The sequence below is a fragment of the Silene latifolia genome, chromosome Y, assembly GCF_048544455.1.
Source record: "Silene latifolia isolate original U9 population chromosome Y, ASM4854445v1, whole genome shotgun sequence".
Taxonomy (NCBI): Eukaryota; Viridiplantae; Streptophyta; class Magnoliopsida; order Caryophyllales; family Caryophyllaceae; genus Silene; species Silene latifolia.
The window spans coordinates 58,402,215-58,410,810 of record NC_133538.1 but is presented as its reverse complement, the minus strand read 5'-3'; positions in this window follow the sequence as shown (position 1 = coordinate 58,410,810).

Sequence of the window (8,596 nt, the reverse complement as noted above, 5' to 3'; positions counted from 1 at the left end):
AAGTTCCCTGATCTGCTACCCGGATACTCACCTTCTTCCTCCTCCAACCCCCTACAATCAGCTCACAGCATGTCTTCTGGTAAGCTGCCTAAGTCATCCTTACTTGCATGCAATCTTGCTGACTGTCTAATTCTTTCTGACGCCTGAAGTGATGACTGCTCGTGATACGGTCGTTATGTACCAAAAATAAATACCTAAATATAACTAACAGAAGCTAGCGATAAGTAAGGTCGATCTCCACAAGGAGGCGGTTTACTATCTACTTGTCTACTCGGTCTGTCTAATGTCACAAGTTGGGGGTTTGAAATGTTTTCACTAAAGTAATAGAATTAAGGCAAGAGGAATAATGAAGAGAAAATAATGATGAAATTCAAGGGTAAATCAGATAAAAGAGAGGAATATGCTAGGAATCGGTCTACCGTGGAAGCTACACTATTGGGCCAACTGAGTCGATTAAATTATTGATTAGAAGAGCGAGGTCGTAACCTTTCGGTCCTTAAACCTACGATTATACCCTTTCGGTCTCTAATCGCCCTAGGGTCTCCCTAATTTAGCTTTCGCCCTAGTTAGGTATCACCTATTGTAATTAATCAAGCCTTCCCTTCCAATCTTTCGATCCAGGTTGGGGGTAACTAATTAATCGGTCTCCTGCATGCATTCATTCAACCTAATCACAATTATATTGCTTAATACAATTCTTGTCGCAATACTAATCTAATCATGCCGATCCTAACATATTGCTACCACGGTTTTCCTAGTCCTAACATATTAAAGGAATTAGCTACAAATGGCTCGGGATACTACACTAGCAATTGCTAATCTAATAACATAAGACATGGCAAATAAATAGAGAAATAATAAAAGCAATAAAGAAACAAGGAAGAATAAAAGGGAAGAAAAAGTTACAGAGTAAGGATTCGGAAAATAAGAATGAACGAAATAACAGAACAGTGTATTAAGTGTCGAAAAAAGGGAGAAGAGAAGAGAAGAGAGAGAGTTTACAATGACGTCCTAGCTTCCTATTTATAAGAAAATAGGAATTATTTGACCTAATGACGGAATAAAACTAAAAAGACCAAGCCCATAAGAGAATCCACTCGATCGAGTGATTTAAAACCACTCGATCGAGTAAACTAAAGCTTAAACCACTCGATCGAGTAGAAAATCTACTCTATCGAGTAAATCCTAAAATGCAACTACTCGATCGAGTAGAAAAAGGACTCGATCGAGCATAATTGTACTCGATCGAGTACTTTCCAGCAACAATTTCCTGCTTTGCGCACTGAATTTCAAACGGCTGCCATTTATTCTTTACTTGGGCAAACAGATCGATTCCGGTGGCGTTGGAAAGCTAAGAGGACAAGATTTCATCTGCAATTGGAATCACCTGAATATCTGTTGTAGAACTCGAGATATGGATCTTCAAAGTAGGCAATAGCAATTTGAAGTTCTTCCTTTGCTCGCGTAGCTATCTTTCTTCTTTGCGCATCTCAAGATAGCTACATTCCTGCTCTAAATTCACTCTTACTCCAAATGCATGCTAAACGGACGGTAAAAGGCTTGATTTCACTACTTTCTGGTTCATTCCTGCAAATAAGACAAAACAAACCAAAGTAGCATATTCGGGGCATTTCGTAGCATAAACTACGATAAAAGCATGGAAATACGTGCATGAAAAGGCCTAAAAGGACTAAATAAAATGCACGTATCAAATCTCCCCAAACCAAACCTTTACTCTTCCTCGAGTAAACTAAATGAAAACTAATGGAACGGAAAAGATAACTTAGAGCTAGCTACAAATGCCCACTTAAACTAATTTAATACAAGCAACTAACACTTATAGCAAACAGTCAAATGCAAACGAGTTATAAGATGTTTATAATAAAGCTGAACCGTCGACCTTGCAATACCTTTAATAATGGACTCTCACGGGTCACTCTTCTCTCATGAAGCAAAGGGTGAACATATATATGTAAGAGAGAAAGAAAAAAATAGTCGCTCACCTAGACTACGACCCACATAAACATGCATGCAACTAATATGATAGACAATTCTAGCTACCGTACACACATTCCAACAAAACAAGGTCCTGTCACAGCCGAGGGCTTACAAAAATATGGTAAAGTGAGGCAATGGGTAAGAAAAGGCAAAACATTTATGGGAATGTGGAGGTATAGGTGATCAAGCTAGTACCTAAACAAAACCAAATAACAACATCCATCCTTACTCAGTTATGAATTAAGCACATATGCCCTTCATTTGGCACAAAACTCACCAAACCGAACTGAAGATACTCCTCAATAAATATAGATAAAGTATAGGAGTGAAACCGTCAACCAATCAACATCTTTTTTTTCTTTCTATTTTTTTTCGGTTTCTTCTTTTTTCTTTTCTTTTCCTGTTTTTTTTTCGAATTCCTTTTTCAAATTCTTTTTTTTTTCTTTTTTTTTCTTTTTCACGTCTTTTTTCATCATCCTCCCTTTCTTCTTAGATTACCAACTCCGAATCAACAGAATACGAGCCAAACTTGGCACAATGAAATATATACCGCAAAATATACACTAAACTAGCTTGACAAGACAGGCTAAATTTGGGATGTAGCTAAGGGTCAACAGGCAAATTTGGCTAATGTGGAGTTAAATGGGTAAAAATGAAAAAAAAGGAAATTGTAAGCACCTCCCTGCATGTGACACCAACCACTAACCCGAATGTATGACGGCAAAAAGCAATTAAATTTCATATACGTGCAAATTAATGAACATGCTATGCAAGGAGTAACTACTCACAATCCTACATGAAACCGGTCATAAATGACACCAGTTTATATGGCTCTAATCCTTAGAAATTATAAAGTAGGTTGCCAAACTTTCTGGTCAAATCTATATGTTCAGCTAAATTTTAACATTAACTCGTAGATATGCAAAAGACAACGCTAAAAAGATATATAGTCTATGCAAGGCTTAAGCAAAAGACAAATAATAGAGCAGTTTCATCACTGGAATCCATCGTTCCGACTCAACGTATATGCTAAAATAAACGTGAAATTTTTAAATTTTTAACAATTTATTCAATTTTTTTGAGATTTTAAATTTTATATGAAAAAAAAACAACAATGCATACGGAAATAAACGTGATAACAGAAATGCAAATAAAAACAAGATGCAGACACAGATATAGATGCATAACCTCCCCAAACCAAACCGTACAATGCCCCCATTGTACCAAAACATGGAAAGGAAATGCAAACTAAAAGAGAAAGAGAGTAAATGCGGAAAACATACAAGATTGCGTGAATAAGGGACCTCCCCAAACCGACCGTGAACATGGGAGGTCACTAATAGCTCCGAAACACTGCCACAAGAAGCTAATCCAAGCAATGGCCGTCCAAAACAGCTCGATCGAGAGGAAAAGTGGTCGATCGAGTAACTTTTTTTTTTTTTTTTCTTTTTTTGCAGGTACTCGATCGAGTAAAATAATCACTCGATCGAGTGATTTCAGCAGCAAAAGCTCTCGATCGAGTACAAAAAGTACTCGATCGAGTGATCATTAGTATATTCCTGCAAAAGACGCAATAAAAACAGCCCGCAAAACTAACAAAGCAAGCATACTGATATAGTCTATGATATGAAGACCATTTATTACAACTAAAACTGAAATAAAATGCAATGTAATTAAAAATAAACCTCCGGGTTGCCTCCCGGGTAGCGCTAGTTTCAGACAGGTCCCAGCTCGACCTTCTTTTCTTCGAGCCTCTCTAATCAGTCACAATCAAAACAGCTCAAAGCGCGCAGCATGAGATCGTACATCTACGCATGTGCTACACAAAAATATAAGTAGCACCACACTGGAATACAAGCATAGGAAATAAAAGTATATAAACATTTAAGTCTAACAAATTTCCTATGAGAGCTGCTAAATTTGTCCACAAAATAAAGGAACTCGGGAGCAATTAATGATAATCTAGGGCTCCATTTCAGATTAACAATTTTGTGATGATAAGGACGGTGAAAAGGCATTAAATTGATTGACCAACTAGGAAAGGGTAAAGCATCAGAATGCGAAGCGAAAGTCAAATGAGGCAATGTACTATTTAAACAAACAATAATAAAATTATCGTTTACTACCTCGGGTTGGTCGCTCTCAATGACGGAATCATTGACAAAGGAAGATATCATCTCTTCCGTGCTAGGAGCAATTACCGACTCAACTGCCTCCTCGTCACCCTCCTCAGTGGATTTCAGCCCGTAAATCGCAGCCTCAAGTGCATCCAACTCGGCTTTGAATAGGGGAGATTCACCGTATCCATTATTTTCAGCAAAATCATCATCTAGAATGAACCCAAGTGACGTTGCATTGCTCTCCATGGCCAAGATCAAAGGTACTCAAGCCTTCTCTTTGACGATCTTTTACCTAGAATTGTCTAGGTAGGACCTGTAGGACGTATCAAAACAACACTAAAGAAAAAGATGAGAACTGCCTCAAGAAATTAGTCCCTTGAGGCTAAAGACAGACAAAAATAAACAAGCAAATAAAATAGTTGCCTCCCCGACAATTGCGCCAAAATTAGATACGGTCGTTATGTACCAAAAATAAATACCTAAATATAACTAACAGAAGCAAGCGATAAGTAGGGTCGATCTCCACAGGGAGGCGGTTTACTATCTACTTGTCTACTCGGTCTGTCTAATGTCACAAGTTGGAGGTTTGAAATCTTTTGACTAAACTAATAGAATTAAGGCAAGAGGAAATAATGAAGAGAAAATAATGATGAAATGCAAGGGTAAATCAGATAAAAGAGAGGAATATTGGGCCAACTGAGTCGATTAAATTATTGATAAGAAGAGCGAGGTCGTCACCTTTCGGTCCTTAAACCTACGATTATACCCTTTCGGTCTCTAATCGCCTTAGGTTCCCTAATTTAGTTTTCGCCCTAGTTAGGTATCACCTATTGTAATTAAGCAAGCCTTCCCTTCCAATCTTTCGATCTAGGTTGGGGGTAACTAATTAATCGGTCTTCTGCATGCATTCAATCAACCTAATCACAATTATATTGCTTAATACAATTCTTGTCGCAAAACTAATCTAATCATGTCGATCCTAACATATTTCTACCACGGTTTCCCTAGTCCTAACATATTAAAGGAATTAGCTACGCATGGCTCGGGATACTACACTAGCAATTGCTAATCTAATAACATAAGACATGGCAACTAAATAGAGAAATAATAAAAGCAATAAAGAAACAAGGAAGAATAAAAGGGAAGAAAAAGTTACAGAGTAAAGATTCAGAAAATAAGAATGAACGAAATAACATAACAGTGTATTAAGTGTCGAAAAAAGGGAGAAGAGAAGAGAAGAGAGTGATTTTACAATGACGTCCTAGGTTCCTATTTATAAGAAAATAGGAATTATTTGACCTAATGACGGAATAAAACTAAAAAGACCAAGCCCATAAGAGAATCCACTCGATCTAGTGATTTAAAACCACTTGATCGAGTAAACTAAAGCTTAAACCACTCGATCGAGTAGAAAATCTAATCGATCGAGTAAATCCTAAAATGCAACTACTCGATCGAGTAGAAAAAGGACTCGATCGAGCATAATTGTACTCGATCGAGTACTTTCCAGCAACAATTTCCTGCTTTGCGCACTGAACTTCAAATGGCTGCCATTTCTACGTTGCTTGGGAAAACAGGACGATTCCGGTGGCGTTGGAAAGCTAAGAGGACATGCTTTCATCTCCAATTGGAATCACCTAAATATCTATTGTAAAACTCGAGATATGGGTCTTCAAAGTAGGCACTAGCAATTTGAAGTTCTTCCTTTGCTAGCCTAGCTATCTTTCTTCTTTGCGCATCTCAAGATAGCTACATTCCCGCTCCAAATTCAATCTTCCTCCAAATTCATGATAAACGGACGGTAAAAGGCTTGATTTCACTACTTTCTGGTTCATTCCCGCAAATAAGACAAAACAAACCAAAGTAGCATATTCGGGGCATTTTGTAGCATAAACTACGATAAAAGCATGGAAATACGTGCATGAAAAAGCCTAAAAGGACTATATAAAATGCACGTATCAGCTCGTAGGCTCAAAGGTCGATCCTTTGGAGGCTATCCTCTAGAGTGATAAAAGAAAAAGGTCTGCTGCCAGTGCCGATGTGGCCTCTGCTTCTAAGAGGAGCGCCCCTACTGCCTCCTTCTAGTCACCTCCTACCCATTCCAGTTCTGCCAGGTCTGAACCATTAGAGGTCAGGCCTCTATCTCGACATCCTCCTACTCCTCCTACCAGCCCTCGTGCTTCTACCAGCGGTGGCATCATTGCTCACTTCCCAGATGGCTTTGGCAATGTTGATAAGGTGCCATACTGGCCTGAGATGGACCAGCTACTCTTCCCCTCCCTGGTGGATGCCTTCTCGGAGTTTGGGCCCGAGGAGATGGCCGAGAATGATGTGCATAACGCTTTCATGGTAAGTGTCCTCCGTCTTCCACCTGATCTAAGTCTCTTATCTTCAATTCCTTCTAACTTCGACTTTTCTTGCCCCCATACCTTCCAGTCTGCTCTCTAGACCAGAAAGATGATCAATATAGTGCAGACCACCAGCCATTCTACTAGCGCCAAGAACAGGGAGCTGAATGGGTCCATTGCTGATCTGGAAAGGCAGCGTGCTGATTTGAGGGGACGGGTGGCTGAGCTGAAGGCAGATCTAGCTGGCACAAAGAAGAAACTGAAGGAGGGAGCTGATCAGCTAGATCGCACCCAGGAGGTCTGCAACACATTCTCTGACTCCTTGAAGCGTTCTGAGGAAAGGATCAGTGAGCTGATCACCTTGTCCACAAATATCGTTGCCTATGCTACCTGGCGGGGAAAGATCAAAGGGATGCGTTCTGCCCTTGAGGAGCTTCCAACTCAGCAAGCTATCGAAGAAGAAGAAAAGCAGTTGGAGACCCTGTACCCAGTTTAACCTGACCTGAGCATCCTGATGCTTAAAGTTGGCGAAGTGAACTCTCCTGCACTGGCTGAGCAGGCTGCTGCTGAGGACGCAGGGTTGCCCCAGGATGCTGCTGCTGATAAAGCTCAGGAAGCTGTGGTAGCTAAGGGTGTGCAAGCTGGTCCTGTACCTGAAACAGATGGTCAGCAGGAGGAGGCAGAGGAGATGCCCGATGTTGAGGTCATTAATGTGACCGAAAATTAAGAAGTCTTTTTTTTTAATCAATGAACTTTTGGTAGTCTGGCCCTTTAGTGGCAGACTTGTAATATTTTTAAACACTTTTCCTAGTAGCTCGCCATGGTGCCGATTAAACTTTGAGGTCGTACTTTTGGCATTTTGGAATGCCCTTTGCCCTAGTTTGGCAAGTTCTAATTACATCTTGTGTGTTAAATTTTGATTTTCTTAGCTCAGGTAGTTGCCGTGTCAGCCTGCTGGCTGATTTAGGCGAGTCACGTCATCTTGAGGAGGCTGACTCAGACTCGGCTAGCTGTCGTGTCAATCTGCTGCCTGATTTAGGCATGTGCCACATTATAGGGAGGGGTGGCCGTGTCAACCTCAGAGGCTGATTTAGACCAGTCGTATCAGCCTGAAAAGGCTGATTTAGACTCAGCTAGCTACCGTGTCAGGCTGATGACTTATTTAGGCGTATGCCGCAATTTTGACTACTTAACCTTGTTCATGACGCAAGGTGTTGATCATGTTTTAGAGCCAACAGGGGTGTAATTTAGGCAAGTTTATCGTCATTCTAGGACCAATGCTGCAGGATTCAGGTAGCTCAGAGATCCCTACGTTCCATTTATGTGTGCATGCATGCTGGGGCCATTATTAATTGCGATTAGCGGAGCTACGTCCAGGGGGTGGTATCAGGGGTAGTTAGGTAAGCGTTTCAACTGTCAACCAGGCTCCTTTTCGTATGTTCCACAGTCCGCCTAGTGAAGGTGCTCCTAGTAGAGAAAGTAGGTTAGGCATGTTGGAGTGCTATGTGCCTTGTCACCCTGCGTTAGCAGTTGACAGTCCTGCTTGATACACTTTCAACGTACCATAGACATTAGGATTCACAGTGACGCACTTAGAGAATCCTGAAAACAGAAAAGTCCATCAGGGTGATGCAAAGTACCTGACGCCATCTCATGGGGTACCAGAGAAATTGTGGTCCCAGGAAGCTGTCAGACCACACCACTCCAATAGTTATTTGAAAATTGAAAGAAACAGAGGTATCAAAAAAGGACACAAAATTGGTAGTATGCCTATTACCGGATTTTTTCTTTTTATTTTAAAATAATTTGGCTTTTCGTAGTACATTACTCTGTAGGCTAAAATCTACTTATTATTAAAAGTAATATCTCTTCAGGTGAAGTATGTTCCATGGGCATTGTATGATTTGACCGTTCATAGTCATCAGTCTGTAAGCACCATGGCCAACAACTCCTTCTACCTGGTATGGTCCTTCCCATTTGTAGGCGAATTTGCCTGACTTTCGATTTTTGGTATTCTGAAACACTTCACGAAGAAACAGGTCTCCTACCTCCAGGAGCCTGACTTTCACATTCTTGTTGTAACTCCTGGCAACTGACTGCTTGTAGGCAGCTAGACGTATCTTTGCACTT